The sequence below is a fragment of the Euwallacea fornicatus genome, chromosome 1, assembly GCF_040115645.1.
Source record: "Euwallacea fornicatus isolate EFF26 chromosome 1, ASM4011564v1, whole genome shotgun sequence".
NCBI classification, from domain to species: Eukaryota; Metazoa; Arthropoda; class Insecta; order Coleoptera; family Curculionidae; genus Euwallacea; species Euwallacea fornicatus.
The window spans coordinates 7,724,423-7,742,712 of record NC_089541.1 but is presented as its reverse complement, the minus strand read 5'-3'; the positions used below and the strand labels follow the sequence as shown (position 1 = coordinate 7,742,712).

Genomic DNA, 18,290 nt, shown 5'->3' with positions numbered 1-18,290 from the left:
GTATAAAGTCTAAATTTTTGGATAAGTTCATCGTCTTTTATAAGTAATCGACTTAGTTTTTTTAATTTTAAAAAAGCCAACGCAAATCTATAGAAAATTCCTCTCTCTCAGTATCGCAGTCTCAATTTTTGCTAATTGAATTGAACAGTTTGGCAAAGTGTGTCTTAATAAACCTCTTCACCAGGAAGAAGGGAGCCAACTAATTGGCTCGGCTTTTCTATTCGACAATAGGACAAGGTTTATTATCTGTGCTTAGGTTCGAATATAGGTTTTCTCCCCATCGAAATTTGCCATTTGTGTTTGTCTTTGGAATAAAGCGCCCCACGGTAGGCCCTAATGAACTTGTATTTAAGCCTTGTCAAAGCTCATCAACAGCCACTAAGGTTTAGACTTTAATCAACATGACCTTAAGGGCTGAGATAAGATAGGAGGGTGTGTATGTGTGTTATCTGTCAGACAATAAGTTGGGCCAAAAGAGGATACCGGGAGAAAGTCAAACAAGAAATGGGTTTTGCCCGAGGGATTGTTAACTCTTACCTTTGTATTAATTTGGGATTTTGATGTTTTCGTTGCTCATGCCCTTTAACCCCTATAGGGTTTGCAGAAGTTCACACACAAATCATATAGCTCTTAGAAACAATTCCTGGGATATTTTAGCAAAAATATATTTACTTCCTGTGAAATTTCCGCGACGTGCTAATGGACAGACCTCGACATTCCTTCCGAAAAATTTGCTCCCGGAACAACCTTCTTTGTCCTCGTAGCCGATTTATATGATACGGGTTTGTCCATTCTTTTATCAGGCATCTTCACTATGTATTCATCTGTCGACTCATTGGTATCCTTTAGAAGGAATTGTCTCGGATTGTTTGGCAACATGTTCAAGTTCTCGTAAAAACATTGAAAACAAACTATACACAAGAAAACAAAACCGCTGACCAGCCTGCCCGAGGGCAAAAGATTGAACAAGCGGAGCTTCTCTTGTTTGCTTAGAAGGCGTCTGTCCGAAAAGGGTTCTTAGCTAAAAATGTACATATTTACCCTCGTCCTAGATTGAATTTAAAACTTGAAACTGGAAAAGCCCATTCTAATCGATAGTCAATATTGACGGAACGTGGTTCAAAGGAATTTGCCCGACTTTAGGCCTCCGAACTTTAATTTGTTTCTCTATTAGTATTAGCCAAAATTATTCGTTGAAATGACGGGTAAAAATTGGTGCCAAAAAAGATCCGCGTAATCCATGAGCAAAACAAGCCCTGAAAGAGTCTTTCGGTCTTTTAGTTAAATTATAATTAAAGGAAATGGAAAACTGCCTCGGAGAAAGGCTGAGAAATGTCGAGCACTTAAGGGCATTGTTTTCGTACTTGGATTTTCAATATCCTGGGACGGATAACCCTGTGCTATTGAATTATAAAGAATGGGAGTTCGAAGAGCAAATACATAAAAACCGGAAGTTGAAAACGACTATTCAATTTCCATTCTCGTCCTCAATCTGCCAGGGGCCAAGAAAGAATAAAAACCAAATGGCACCAGAATTTTTATGATTTTCAGCTCGATCGCAAAAAGAAAACAATTCGCTTAAAAGATATTTTAATAATTGTTTTGCCTTTGCAATATCTTACTAACACTCCACTTCTAAACAGTAAACTTTTAATCGTTGGTTACAGACAGTTTGTAATAAACCTTATTCGAATGAAAAAGCTGGCAACTATAAAAGTTTGGGAAGCTCGCCACTTTATTGCAAGCTTTTATTTTCAGCTCTGGCCATTTCGACTCAAATAAACGTATTCTTGTTTAGCAAATGCCTAAGAAAGTTCAGAATACGTATATTATTTGCGATTCTCTCGAATTCTCGTTATATGACTAAAAAATAAATATTTCTGTAGTAATACATTTTAATTAAAGCGTACGTAAACAACTAAATATTTCATTACATCAAAGACTAGCCCGGAAATTGCGTTTGGGATATAGAGAGATAGAGGAAGGGAGTTTGAAACCATGTATCAGTGTTGATTAGCTTTCCAATATGAATAGTTGGAGGTTACAATCGTATTCCTTGTTTCCTACTGGTATTCAGTGAATTGATCAATGTTCATGATATTATAGACAGAATCGGGAATTGTGTATAGTTTTAATGGAATATTTGAAATGGATTGGAAAATAATTGTCACCAGCAATTTATGTACGGAAACCAATTGCAATTTTTGCTAATTACGATAGGGTAATTTTAGCAGACCAAAATTAAGATTAATGGGGCCTCAGTTTGAGTGGTTTCCCTTTTGCTGTTGAGTTTAAACCTTTTTCAGTTAAAAGGGCTGTTTGATCTGTTTTTGGAACCGTCTGGACATGTCAGATAGGACACGAATTAATTAATTGCCATGATTTAGGATGGGAACGAGTCTGCCACTTGTTTAATTCCATAAAAGTGTACCAATTCAGGTTTCAAATGCAAAAGACCACAACAAAAACATGTTTCTTCGCGATAGCTCAAATTCAGCTCTAAAGAGTTTTCCGGACTTTAAAGCCATGGTTTAATGAAATTTCCTCCAGATGTTTCATTCAAATTTTCTACAATCTTCACGAAGGTCGATGAGCCAATGGGCGAAGTAATCTCCCACGCTCCTCCACGACGACTTCTGCGGCAACGGTACCGTTCGCCCCATTTATACTATCTGTTTGCGTGCTCACGCATGCGCATTGTAGGAGGAGCTTCATCGCACGCGATGTATGACGTAGCACACGCTTCCAATCTTTTCCATTTTTCAATAGGGGGGAAGATTCCAGCCTTTTGCAATTTTCCAAACTTTCACATCTTGAAAATTCGTGAGAAAACGTTCTTATACTTCCTCATAATCTAGGGTCTTCACTAAGTGCGCCAAAATGTGTTATCTTTTGGAGGGTGAAATAAAGCACGAAAATGTCCTGTAATTCGACTTATTTGATATTTCGTCAGGTTCTACAGGAGAATTTGTCAATGTTGACGTATGATTACATGGCGTCTTTTTACGCTCGAATGATTGGCGCCAAAGTAAAAGTTAGAATTTGTGCCACTATTCAGAGGGAACGTAAATATGTACACTTTCAACGGAGTCCGGAGCTTCGCCCGGAAAGTAAATAAGGATTAAGTCCTCGGAATTTTGCCTTTTAGGTGTTTTAATGTAGAGTGAGTGGTCTTGCGTAAAAATCTAATTAAGAAAATAAACAAACACGTTGATTCCGTAATATTCCCTTCCCGCCAAAATCCTCGGTGGAACTGGGACTAAAGGTGAATTGTAATAGAGTATAAACTAAGCAATGTAGTACGCTATTGGAATGAAAATTTGCCTTGCGTATTTGCAGAATATCGACGAATAAATCCGGAAAATGGATAAATGGAATGAAGCTTATCAAATTTTGGAAGTGCAAGTTCGATAATAACTAGTTTGTCAGAAATGTCTAAGTGTCAAACATCTATCAGGTATACCGGTATGAAGTGAGTGTCAGGATATAAATGTCTCGATATAGGGCATTTGTTGTAAACAAACCTTTTTTTTGTTTGCTTGATTGGTATGCAAACTGACAAACATATTTAGTACAACTCAAGTCCTTGAACAAATAACAATATATTATTTAATTGTGTCAAAAATGTCGAATTTTGTACCACAAAGTGATGATTTGCGGAAAGCATTAATTTTTTGCTTTCATTTGAAGAAAAGTGCTGCAGAGTCGCATCGGATGCTTGTCGAGGCATATGGTGATTGTGCTTTATCAGAAGCAACGTGCAAAAGATAGTTTCGACGATTCAGAAATAACAATTTTAATGTGCAAAATGAAGAACGTGGCAGACCACCAAAAAAGTTTGAAAACCCCGAACTGCAATCAATATCGGATGAAGATGACACTTTAAGTCAAAAGCAAATGGCAGAAATGTTATATGTTGCACAACGAACAATTTTTGATCGTCTAAAAGCTATGGGAAAGATCCAAAAGCGTGGAAAATGGGTGCCGCACGGATTGAATGAAAGACAGGTGGAGAACCGAAAAAACACCTGTGAAATTTTGCTTCAAAGGTGCGAAAGAAAATCAGTTTTGCATCGAATTGTTACTGGAGATGAAAAATGGATTTATTTTCAAAATCCTAAACGGAAAAATTCATGGGTTGATTCGGGACAACCATCAACATCGACTGCAAAATCCGATCGATTCGGCAAGAAGGCAATGCTGCGTGTTTGGTGGGATCAGAAAGGTGTGGTGGACCACGAGCTTTTAAAACCTGGTGAAACCGTTAATACTGTTCGCTACCGACAACAATTGATTAATTTAAACAATGCATTGATCGAAAAACGATCAGAATGGGCTAGAAGACACGGGAAGGTAATTTTGCTCAATGACAACGCACTGCACTCAAAGCAACACCGGTTCAAGATACCATCAAAACACTTAGCTGGGGGTTGCTACCCCATCCGCCGTATTCACCAGACTTGGCTCCTTCGGACTACCATTTGTTTTCATCGATAGGACACGCATTGGCTGAGCAGCACTTCGATTCCTACGAAGAAGTAGAAAATTAGGTGTCTAATTGGTTTGATGCCAAAGAGGCACATTACTATTGGCGTGGTATCCATAAATTGCCAGAAAGGTGGTCAAAATGTGTAGAAACGAATGGTCAATATTTAGAATAATTTTTTTTTACTTTCCTCGTTGAAATTTGCGTTTTATTTTCACAAAATAGCGCTCATTTCATACCGGTAGACCTGGTATTTATGCATATGAATGTAGAATTTAGAAATGCTGGCTATGGGAAAAAATATGAGCACCACCAAGCGATAAGCAAGCATCAGGAAGTAGATTCAATTAAGTCGCCGTATTCTCATCTGAGCAAGAATTGTTACTTTGAGGATATTCTCTCAAGAGACCCTTGCACAATAACAGCGAAGACTATTATGTATTCTATTATACAACATTTTATGTGAGATCTTTTCCGTACTAAAGTCAATATTTTTCAAACGCCTATAAAGTTTTTGAGCTTGTTGGACTAAGCTGCGCTTATGATCAGATGGAATTTATAGCATTTTTATGGTTAATGTCTTCAACATGGAAGCTCTAGTAAACGCTTAAGTGTACTTTAACGTTCTTATCTTTATGGTTTCAACTACATTGCTTTTAGTGACGTAGTTATTGTTTTTGTCTATTCACCTGTCATGCCAAATCTTACACTTTTTGGACAATTTCTTTCGCAAAGAATTTTCAAGCCGCAATCAATTATTCATAAGGACAATAAAACACTGAATCCCGTAGTTCTCGACAGTGCATCTCGCTTAACCATTCTGTTATCCTCAGTGATTTCCATTAGAGATCGATAACAGAGTCTTGTCGTTTCAGATAACAACATGAATATTTTATGCACAAACTTTAGGCCTTTGTCTTCTCAACTGTCCCAATCGATAAACTGACTTAATAGGCAACTACCAAAAGAAAAGTGAATCTTATGGACCATGATGTTGGGGAATGAATTGCTTTTCTGGCTCTTACGCATCTCTCGCCTGAGGGAGTTTCTTTGAGCAGTCCCTAGAATATAATAATCCTTCCAAAAAGAAATTTAATAACCGACTCCTAATATAAGTGCAGCTATACTTGGAAACTCTAGAAGCCTAATGAAGAAAGAAAGCCCTTTTCGGGATCTTAGCAGGCGAAAAAGCTATTTCTTTGAGACAGTGACAAAGGGACCTTGTAATGAAATTTTATGCGAAGGAAAAGGTTTTTCATCTTGAGCAATATATTTTGTTATTGTCTCTGCATTGTGGCACCAAAAGGAGACGCCTCTGGGGGAGCATAGTAGGATATTAAATTTACCTCCATTCAGAGTATACAGGGCGGACTTATCCAAAGGGCCAACTTCACCCACATGCCCTTTTTGCATAGATCTTTGGCGAAAGTTGCGCCACAGAAAAGAGTTAATACTTATTTTGAATATATAAATTCGGAGTTCGCTGTTCAATTTAAAATCTTTATCGTTCATGTCATTTTGCTATACAGTTACCACCGTTTTAGGTTATTCACAAAAATATCACGCAATGCATGCAAATTTTCCACTAATCTAATATTTCATTTCCACATGCTGCGCCTTAGTACCGAATGCTGAAAAATTACAATAACATCGGAGTGTTTTGGCTCATATTTTTGTAAAAAGCTAAAAAAAACTAAACGGATCGTGGGGCATTACAAAAAGTTATGTAGCATCTTTTTGTAAATTTTAATAACAACCTAATTTGTCTAGTGCGTGTGCGTATATTATAGTGCGATTTGTTTCATTTCAAAATTTGAATTAATCATCTCAAAAACTGTCAGAGTTACTGGCAAAATTGTAATATTTTTAAAGAATATTCGCTTATTAGATGGAAACTACCCTGTATAAGTCAAGTGCTTTTAATTTATTAGGCCATTACATCAGAATCTAAAAATCTCTATCCTATGTCTCAAACTGGCAAGCTCCTTTGACAATAATGTAAAGGGCTTTGGGGGGAAATTATGGTAACTAAACGACGATATTTTAAGCTCCTGTTCGTCTACCTTGGCGCCTTCTTAATCTAATTGAGAATTGCTGACGTTTTAGTACACTTGGGAAATGGCTTTTCTAAGATCTATTGAAGATAAATTCAGGTCCCTTGAAGGGATTCCTAATGAGAAACGAAGTCTCGAGTGGTCACAGTCTTTAAGAAATTTAATTTTGGAAATAAACTTATGGAAGGAAATTGAAAGTCCTGAAAGTTGGCTCGTTGACATTATTATATTACATAACCAGGTGCGTTGTTTATTATAATATTCTTCATGAACATCTTCCCTATGGTAGGAGGAATAAATTTGAAGCGGTAACGAAGTTACGCTATTTAATGATTATAAAACATTTTAACGCCAAGTTTTGCCAATGTTGACATTCCATTAGGGAAACTCCTTTCGCTTGAGGGACTTTAAATGTGAGAGTTTCAGAACTACTTTCGAAATTAATGGTTATTTATTAGGGAATGTAATACAGTCTCATTGCAGGGTGACTCGAGAATGCGGAGTAACTAAATTTCGCAAAAAACAAATGGTTCGAGTGCGGAATTATATAGGGACATCATCGGGAGACCAATAACATACCCGAAACCAGAGTGAGACATCTTCGTACTTGCACTGAGCAACTTCTGATATTAGTTTGTCCCTAAAACGAGCACTTTATGTGAACTAGATGTTACAAGAACCTTTCTCACTGTCTATCAAAAGTCCTTAATGTATCCTGCTTTTAAGAGTTCGTCGACACTTCAAAAAAAGCACTTCGATCTTGACTTTAAAGTCAGCAAAAAAGTCCGCTTCGTACAAACAAATCCACTGAAACGTCCAGTTAATTCCAGCTTGAACTCCTCGACTGCTGGATGTGCTTAACACCTCGCTGACCACGTTCCTGATGCGAATCCCATTCGGCCATTTTGAGTGCATGTTCGACGCCCATCTGACTGAGGATCAGCTTATTGTACAAAACCTCTGAGAGGGGCCGGTCATGTTTAATTAAATGATATCACCTGCATGAGAAACAAATGTAATTATTTTAAATTAAAAGAATCACTCGAGCTTATAAAGCGCGTAGGAGTCTTTAATGGTACAGCTAGTACAGCAGCAAAACATTTCAAAGCAAGACACGAAACTCGAAGTTCCAAGCACTTGTCTCTTTAATTGCGGCAGCTCTAGTGGAAGTTTGAATCGGTCTTAATTAGTGGTGTATAAGAAGTGTAAACACGGTAATTCATTTATTTGAAAATTTTGTCTGAAATTCCAGCCGTAACAAGTTCTTTTCAAGGAAATGTCACAACCTGAACTCATTGTTTCATTTAGATAACGGAGTTGTGCCGTTCTTCATTTTACTCTATCTAACAGCGGCGGCATTTTAATCTGTCAGGCCGAAGCCTGGCTTTTAATTTCGCTGACGATTTTCGTTCTTCTTTAATTTAAAAGTCCTGGTTCTGGTTTCTGCGAGAATAAATTTCTCAGTTTTCGGTTCCCCCTGTAATCTTTCGAGACCAATCTAAAGCCCTTTGTTCGCGTCCCTCTAAAAGTGCTTCAAATACTTTTGAGGTTGTAACCGAGATGCTTGCATACGTTTAAATCGTGACGGTGTTTAATGTTCAAATCGCATTTGAAGCGATTTACTCATGTGTGCAGACTTAACGTCTGGTGGTACTCTAAATCCAAACTCGAGTCGTTAATATTTCGTGGCTAATAGAACCAACTTTTTAAATTGGAGTTTGAATAAAAGTTATGAAGTTTTGCCTCGCATAGTTCCGCCTCGATTTGAAAATTTTCGGAAATAATCCGTCACTGCATAAAATTATACGCCCGGAATTGTTGTACTCCGGGGTATTGCATCACTAGGTGGAAAATTGTTCAACATCCTTCTTTCATCTTTGCTTTAAAAATAAGTTGGCCTCCATAATTTCTAAAGTCATAGCGAAATACAAACGAAAGAATGAAAGTAATTTCCTAACGGGAAATTCCTTTGTTTATCCTGAAAATTGCTTATGCTGGCCGCAAAATACTGAAAACCTATTGTAAGTCGAAATTAAAGGGAACTTATTTAAGTTTTTCTATTTTGTTCATGGGTTTTAATTAAAGCAGATTTTTTTGTTGAATGTTCTTTACAAAAAGCGAAATCTATAGAAATATGCTTGAAATGGCGTTTCGAACTACATCTTATTGTGGACTTTGGGATTGAAATTTAAGGCCCATAAAAACTTTACATAATGAAACTGCAAAACCGTATTTTTTAGTGCTTCAGAGTCTTGAACATGCTGAAGGTAGCTCAGATTCAACTACTGCCATTTTACAAGTCGCATTTTGGCCGTTAGCGATTGGTTAACGGTATCGAAAATGCACGTTTTCCATAAAGAAAATGTTCCTGCTCGTGAGGTCCTCAAAATATAACATTTCCGAGCTTCTAATCAACATAAGATTTAATAATCGGCACTATTGTTTAAAGCACATTCCGATATTCACCCTATAAATTGCATTTCCAGCCATTGTCATCGCTTCCTACACCTCGTCTCATCAACATATCACCAGAGTTTCCTTATCGTTTTCGTTTCACACTACTTTCTTCGATTCTGCAAAAATGCTACGGATTCTACAACGGAGCAGTTCAATAATACATTTATACAACCTTTCCTATAAAATGCATTTTTGTCACCGTATGCTACATTATAATAGATTTTTCAACTTTGATATGGCACTAATGCATAACATTAAGACTCCTATTGACTGGAACTTTTCATTGTGGCGCGGTTCAAAATTATTCTTGCTTAATTCACATTTACTTATTTGTAGAAAAACCTAATAGTGGCGTACTTATTTATTCCAGGAACACCGAGTTACTGACTTCGGGAGCCATCAACAAGTAAGTAAATTTTTAATTAAATCTGTAGAACGAGCCATTCTTCAGAACTCACTCGCCGTTGCATACGAATTTCTTAATCAAGAAGTTTGCGCCCCTTACAAGCCCATAATATGAAATGAAGTGTGTGTTTCACTAAATTTAGTTTTCGAGGAAGCAAATATCCGCAAATTAATGGTGTGTAAATATCCTTTTTCCGTTTGGAGGAATTTTGTTTTCTGAATGGAATATCGATATATCTTATTCTTCGTGTCGCTTAAAGCGACGCAGATGTCGCGCTGACGATGTCACTCGACAAACGACAAATATTTTCCTGAATCCATAATGTTTTTGGTATCGGCATTCGGGGAACTTGCCCGAAAGAAGGAATGCCGTCATGTAAAATAACCGAGGACGACATGTCCATTTTTACGACCGAATGTTAACTTTTATTACTCAAATTTAACGGGAATCTTTGAAAAAGTTTTCAAATTAGGTCTAGTAATTGAAACTTAATCCTGAGGATCTCCATTACAAGCTCAGGAAATCTAAGCTAAAACAAGAGGAAATCGACCTAGTCGTTAAAAGATTTTATTTCTAAACAAATTACTCCGAGTTGCACCAAACTGACGTCGAGAATAGTTTGTGGCTTAAGTTTCCGAACTTTTTTAATTATGCCTTGACAACTGAAGAGCTCTTTGAATGAGGTAATATGCAAGTATTAAATTTAAGGCCAAAATACGAGGATTTAATTAGGAACGTTTCTTTGTTTTTCAAAGTGGATAAAGGCAACTTTCATGGTATCATTCACGGGCCTTTACTCCATGAATAGTCCAATCTGACGCTGAAATACTCAGATCTGACCCAACTTGAATGAATTTAAACTGACCGGGCTTCATTCCAGTACTCATTCTCACTTGATTAGTTTTAGATGTAACGAGCTTTCCTGGAATTGAGAGGTATATTATACATGACACATTACGTTATATTGTGCTCATTTTATACGTACATTAAGGTTTCAATTTTAGAAGCCAAAGAGCTTTGAGAAATCGCCGCCTTAAGTCTCTCTTAAGAGTTTTTGAATTCGTTAGATGAAATCATCGAAAAAATGAATGATGTACTCTGACGAATGGACGTAGCTGTAAAAGTCAAAACTGAAAATATCTCTTACTGAAGAGAAATAATATATATACAGGGTGTTTCCTAACTACGTGTAAAAAATTTAAAGGCGTAATCCTCGACTGATTTTGAGTCAAAAATGTCTAATAAACATATGTCCGCAAATGCCTTGTTTCCAAGATACAGGGGGTATTGACTGAAAGATGTTGAAAAAGGTTTTAAAGGTTTCCAAACGGTTTGGTGGTATTTACTAACTTGTTTATTGTTAGTTTTTTTTGCTACTTCCACTACTACAAACAAGATAGTCAGTGTTATTTTGGTGTTTTACTCTCTAAAGTGAAAGAATTTAGTTCTGTGTCCCAAAAATCAGATTATACCTCAGTTTTGAAAATTTTTCAAATGCCCAATTACACTAATCAAGAAATGGCCAATATGGTTTTTGTTTACGGCCTTGCTGATGGTAAGTGTTTGGCAGCGAGGCGCATTTACATGGAAAGGTTTCCAAACCACTAAACCTTTAAAAACCTCTTTCAACGTCTTTGTCATACAGGATCTCTTATGAAAACTCCAGGAGGAAAGGCAATAACACGTCGAACACCAGAAGTGGAGGAAGAAATCTTAAGACGTATTGAAGAAAACCCCGGAACCACCGGAATTGTCTTTTCTAAAATTCAAACACCCAAATTGAGTCATTTTGGAAATAAAATCTCTTTCTTGTCACATTTCAACGCTCTATTGGGGTTGGAAACAAGGCATTTGCGGACATATGTTTATTAGACATTTTTGACTCAAAATCAGTCGAGGATTACGCCTTTAAATTTTTTACACGTAGTTAGGAAACACCCTGTATATGTGTTTATTTAGTTCAGGTTAGTTCGGGCGAAGTCTCGAATTCGGAGATGATGTCATGAGCACGAATCGAAAGTGTGCTTCGCTCAATTTCTGCTACTTGAGCATTTGAAAATATTCAGGCACTCCGGCAGCCATGGTACTTATATCTCATTTTTCTAACTATTTGTCATACTTCTTTCTGCACGGATTAGCCCCATACGAGAAGCTGAAATCGAACTTCGAAACGGGAGAGAAAATTCGATGCTCGTTGCCAACAAAAACCTAAATTGTGTTCCTGTAATATGACACAAACTAGAAAAGAGTTCGTATTCATGCTAGGAGTGCGCCAAGGGTTAGATTTCATAGCATTGACTTCGAATGCTCGTAACAAGAGATTTTAATAAAATAGCGAAAGCGGATAACATAAATTTCCTTGCCGAGATAATTTTCGTTGAAATTTTGGTCGGCGAGTGTTGAAAATATCACTAATAGTGTCATAATTTGCAGGCAGTATAGCCATCAAGTGCAAAGTGGTTGCTTAAAGTAATTACTGAGTTTATTTAATATCGCTGAAAGCTATGAGCTTCACAAACAACGCTTTAGGGATTAACGAGCTTTATTAGCAGAAGGCGAAGGAAAAGAAATGGATGTACAGTTTTGTGAAGAAGAACAAGAATTACGAACAGAGATTTTCATTGAAGGTTCTGTTCTTTCGTTGAAAGGATATATTTGCAGGCTAGCAGAACGGAAGCCAATTAGCTAAAAGCATAATTCCGGCAAATCCCGAGATTTAGGTCATATTATTGCTCTATTTGAAACGGGGGCGTAAATTTGTGTTAGAAGGGATGTTAAACCTGTAGTTCTAGACATTCGGAGAGGATATAATTTTACCTACAGGGTGGCAATCGAAACACTTACTATAATTACATCCGAGGCACGACAAAATGCCAAAACGATTTTTGTAATATGTCGGAGAAACTCCAACAACGTATTAATTAATCCGTTTCCCCAACTACCTCAAAATAATCTCATATGCCAACCCCATGCTTGTGATATATAGTTAAGGTTAGTTCAGGTTAATTAAAACATCATTTGAGCTTCAAACTGCATATAATAACTTATGCGCGGTTCAAATCAAGTAACCTTTTAGAGCGTCACAGGCTTCGTATCAGCAGTGATGCCACAACTTTTGAAAATTAATGTTTAGCAGGAGTTTGTCAGATGTGGGCGCAACTCTATCGGTGTCTGGCAGTATTTAACAGAGTAACAACAAAAATTTACAATGCTCAATTGCAAAATATCAAAATTCAGTTTACCTCTCTAACTGAATTAAACGTTAACAACGGCCCATTGTTTTCCAATTCCCTTTCGAAACAGTTGACAAGGAACGCCACAAGCTTCTTCCACCGACTGCTTAAGAACTCGAGCATTATACCAACAATAATAATAAGAACACCGATCATAAATAACCAGGAGCACTATCTCAGTTCTCAAAAGGACAAATTTTCACCGCCCAAGTTGATGAACAAAGAACACAATGGCTTAAAACACCTAATTAAAACAAATTGACAACAAATTAAGCGACAACCGTGCGAAAAAATGGGGTTATGTTTAGACATTCAAATATATCTTTATTCTTTTTTAGCGTGTTAAATCGATAGGACATGTCATTTTACGTAAGGCGACTCTCGATCGTTACATTTTGTGACGTCAATAAAAAGTTACGTGATTTGCCCCATATGTATATGTATCTCAGATTCCGCATGGAATTGAATCATTTTTGCGATAAAACAGTTGCCTCATTTCTGACGTAGAATTGCAGCTACTTATGTACACATATCATTTGGGTGTAATAATTCTAGCGTGGTAAATGCTTCATAGAGGTCTTCAGGCTCCAGAACTTTCTAATCTGCATAGCCGTGTATGTCGCGTATAATCTGACAAGCAAAATAGAAACCCTCCACATAAGACGCGAACCGAGTGATAAACTTAACAAGAAGACGTCTAATTAGTCTTCCTTTTAGGTATACCTAAAAGTCATTTTAACCGAAGTTGTTCAATTTTGCCATGTCGTAAAGTTAGGAGGTAAGTACAAATTATTTTGCCCTAATATATCCCGAATATTAAAGGAGCCCAGCGAAGTTGGTAGGAGACCAGCTGGCAGCTAACTTTAAAGTTATTGAAAGGGTTTCTTGAAGCCCATGAAAGGCGTGTGCACTTGAAATTTGGCTTTTAGTTTGAATTGTTAAGGGAGAATGTTGTGGTTTTCGGCATAAGTTTCTAACCCGTTTCAAGGTGGTAGGATGCGTATACTTGTCGGCGAGTAAAAAATCGGGCAGGGATACCGGAGGCACAATCTGCCGTTCCAATTTCCATAGAATTGAAAATTAATTCTCGCAGCATCTTTTGCCGTGTGTTTCCACTATTTCCATAGTCATTATACGGAATCTCAGTTCTCCACTTTAGTTGTAAATTTCTAAGATCCCTTTGGAATGGGGTAAGAATTTTAACTAAGACCACACCTTCCAGAAGCATTAACTCCAAAATTTATTACACGTTATTATGAATACGCGACTTTCAAAGCAAAGGAAATTCTGTGAACATCGACAAAAAAATATAAAATACTTGCACTCACATTAAGTAAAAAAGTTTCATGATTCTTCTAAGTACACGATTTTTGCGTGAATCATAAGAAATCGTGGAGTATCGCCGAAACGTCAAAATTGGGATTATTTCGTAACATGTGTGACAATATTCGTACGAAATAGAAACGAGCATATGTCCGAAAAACGCGAATATAATGGTAATTTTAATTAGGCCCCCAAAAGGGTTTTTCGCATTCTTTCAGAACTAGAATTTTTAATATTCTCACAGAAGGTATTCATGCTTCAGTAGTACGTGCCTAAGTTAATTTTCTTTTCATGCCAAAGTTACGTAACCAAATTATGAACTGAATAAAGTAAATGCTTTTGCAGAAAAGTTAGGCTAGTATCAAGTAATAGTCCACCCACTTGCTTTAACACTACTTACTTGAGCTATAAACTAAACCCATGCTCTCTTTTACAGCTCTATTTAATATACGGTTGTATAAATCCTGTATTAACTAGTGCTATAAAGTAGTTTCTTGAATTATTTATTCTCATATCGTATATATGGACTCAAAATATTTTTTTATATCACATCGCATTAAAATTCTATATCTGAGTTATGCCGAAAGGCGGCTTTTGTAGGCGACAATATACACACTATTAGCACCAAAAACATATACCTTATGAAGCCAATAAGTGGAAACGCGTGTTGCCCAACAGCCTCTTTCCATTCCTACTTGAATGCGTATTTCTTTTAGGGCGCTTCTTCACATAGGGCTCTGTCGCTGTTGAGGCTCTGCGCTCATCGGCAATTCACGTGACAAAGATGCATGTCAACGTGCACTTTATGAAGAAAATTTGGTCTCGTTCATGACTCGAATCAGCGGAAATTCCATCCGTGAAAGATAAACTGCATCGACACAAATCAGCAAGTAAAGTTTCTACGCCCTTGTCGTCCATTTAAAGATGTTAAATTATAATATTTAAGATAGAAAAGAAACCAACAGAGATAATTTTAAATAAAGTTTCATAGAAAGAAATATATAGTGACCTGACAAATTAAAACTGTTCCTCGTTTAACAGACTAGAACGAGGCGACTGGTAAAGCGCCACTTAAAAGACCACCAGAAAATTCGAAGAAAATTTGTCATGTCACTAACATGATATAAAATGAAACTTCTTATGAATGTTTCAGGAAATTCAAATTTAAAAAGCCCTTGGGCATCACATAAATTATCGTTATCCAGATCACAATATGCAGTTTGTTGACTGAAGTTAAATAGGGGTAATAATTATAGCGTCAGAGAGAATAGTAAGGGATCAGCGGGATATAAAGTCTTTATTCCCGTTGGTCATTTAAGTTACTCATGTTGCCATGGTAACCCGCTCGCCTATTATACCGCACAACTTCGGGATCTCAGCCAGCGACATTTCGTGTTAGCTGCTGGGTGGCTTTATTGCGCAGCCACCTTAATTTTTTTAATTCAATATTATTTACATTTTAATGGACCTTCTCGTTGGTAATAAAAGTAGGACGGGCGTGGACAAAGTAGAGTATTATACTCACTCTTTATGACTATTATTCCCCCGGGAGACATGCGCCCCTCTCATGTGACTGGGGAGGTCTACATTCCCTTTAACAAATATTGATGGACATTTATGTCCCATTATGATAGTGTATTGCAGTAATAAACTTATTCGGTATGATCCTAGTAAAATAAAAACGATGGCAATTGCATAGTAGTTAGATTGCTTCGTTGTCTGTTGTAGTTTCGTTTAGTTTTTTCCACGTCTTTATTGAAACACTTTTTTACAACTTTTCCCACAAAATTTCCTATTTTAGCATCAATCTTCCTTCCACTGGACTACGAACAAACCATCAAAACGCCTGTTCTTTATATAATACTAGCCCCATCCGCACCTCCAAACTATTTACAAATCAAACTAATTTGTATTTGGTATCTAAAAGTTTGCCTGGGGATTAGCTTAATCCCTAGAAAAGGAGAGGTTTATCCAAAACCTAAATATCCGTACAGCTCGTTCCTAACTTTAGCTAATGAGATTCTAATTACTAATTGCTTCGGGTTTTATTGCCAACAGCTGAGCAGTCTAGATCTCTCTGCACTTAATTTCGTTCTAATAGGATTTTTTAACGGATCGAAGCAATATAAATCACGGATAGTGGAGATTAAAGAAGCGGAATTTGTGAAAGAAATTGAATACTTTGGTCTTGAGAATGAGGCTGTTAAGCGGGGTTAAAATCGGAGAATGATGATTTCTTGAAGCCTCTAATATCGTATCAGTAAATCATTAAATAATGCATTCTTTAACCATCTTTACTTTTACCTTAAATTTTAAGACCAAGGATCTACTTCCAGCATAATTTACTCAATATCAGAATCTTGAAGAAATTAGCTTTAAAATCGGATTATAATAAATATGCACGACGCAAAACCGGTTCAGATGACTTGAAAGCAAATTGGAATATAATTTGATTCGGCAGTAATCTGAAGACGAGACCCTTCAATCCCTTTTTGTTAAGTAGACTTCAATTTCTTATCAGCAGTTTCAATTTGAAGGGAGTATAAAATTAGGTATACAGGGTGTTTCCTAAATGTTAGTCAAAAATTTAGGGGGCTATTCTTTGAGTAATTTTAGAAATTTTTCGTCCTTTGACGATTTTAGGAAAAAAGTTTTGTTCCGTAGATACAAGGACATAAATGTTTGACTAATTTTTTTAATAAAATGGTTAAAACAAGCGTAGCAAGATAGGGTGAATCTTAAAAATAACACTAGTAACATGTTGAACGTCATTTAATTTGAATACGTTTCCAAATATGTCACTTTAAATCTTTTTTTTAATCATAAATATCTATGCGAATGCGGAGATGATTGACATGCATTTCATGTATGGACTTGCCGATGAAAATTCGTTACGGGTCAGGCAATTTTACATTGAACGATTTCCGAATCGTAACGTCCCCAATCGAAAAACGTTGGAAAGAATTCATCTACGTCTTCGTGAAACAGGTACATTAAAAGGAAGTGGAGGTGCAGGAAGACCAGTGACACTAAGAACGATAGAATTGGAACAAAACGTGTTAAACATATTAGAGGAAAATCCAAGCACTTTTATTAGAAAAATTGGAAAGGCTTTGGATGTGAGTAATAAGACTGTGTGGAAAGTTTTGAGATAAAATTTGTTGTGCCCGTATCGCATACAACGTGTTCAGGCTGTTCTTCCTACAGATTTTCCCTCGAGGATTGCATTTGGTCAATGGCTTTTGCAAACATTAGTGCAAATTCCACAACTATTGTCGTTGATTATTTTTACCCATGAAGCAAATTTATGGAGAAATGCAATAAGAAAAGTTCATAACAATCATGCATGGGCCTAAGAAAATCGATACCGAGCATTAGAAGTTAATTTTCAACACCAATTTTCGTTAAACTTCTAGGTTGAAATTGTGGGTGATTGGCTAATTGGATCAATATTTCTATCAGAAAGGCTTACAGGCGCAGTTTATCGGAACTTTTTGCAACAATCGCTTCCCGAATTCCTTGAAAATGGACTATTGGCAACCAGAAATACAATGTGATTTATGCAAAATGAAGTACCAACGTACTTTAGTAAGATTACTCGATAATTTGTAATGGAACATACGGAAATCACTGGATTGGTCATGGTGGACCTCACTTATGGCCAGCTAGATCCCCACATTTGAACCCTTTTGATTACTTCTTATGGGGTTATTTAAAATCATTAGTTTGCTTTAATTCAATGGGAAATTTGAAAAATCGCATAAGTAATGGGTGCAATTCAATAAACGCAGTCCTGGTAGTTTTGAAAGGGTTCGGCTGTCAATGAGGAGAAGATTAGAAGCTGGCGGCAGTCGTTTTCAACAATTATTGTAGCTTTTAATAAATTTCATGAAAAATATTTATTACCTCCTATCTAAGGAACAAAGCTTTTTCTTAAAATCCTCAAAGGACAAAAAATTCGTGAAATTTCTCAGAAAATAGTTCCTTAAATTTTTTTCCAACATTTAGAAATCACACTTTATAGCAAAAGGTAAACCCTCACCTTAGATATTAATGGATCAAATTGGGTATTTTTAGGTTCATCTATTCGTGAGATGGTATATTTTTTTGGATCGAAAAAGTAAATTTCCAAATAAAGCTTCAATTTGCATCCAATAATCCGTTTATCGATTCGAGAATGCCTGACTCTGATGGTGAGCTAACTAACACTCCTATAGTAGTCGCATTTAAAGGAAGAAAATACTTAACAGAAATAAGCCCTACTTCAATTGATCTTTTATTTCAAATAAACGTTCCCTTACTTTCTATTCTTCTTCTGTTCTCAATTTAAA

The 18,290-nt window shown here is 36.5% G+C and overlaps 1 protein-coding gene across 11 annotated transcripts in view; it reads left to right on the top strand.

Moving 5' to 3' along the window:
* Positions 1-18,290, top strand: part of cpx (complexin) — a 220,394-nt gene that overhangs the window by 62,912 nt on the left and 139,192 nt on the right. For 8 of the 11 annotated variants that reach the window (XM_066290630.1, XM_066290703.1, XM_066290228.1 and 5 more), the window contains one exon: positions 9,368-9,403. The exons of 2 other annotated variants lie outside the window; for them this stretch is intronic. The gene's annotated coding sequence lies outside the window, so the exon portion shown is untranslated. Of the gene's footprint in view, positions 1-9,367; positions 9,404-13,391; positions 13,415-18,290 lie in introns of those variants that run through there. One more of the 11 variants, XM_066290937.1, reaches the window with a different exon arrangement.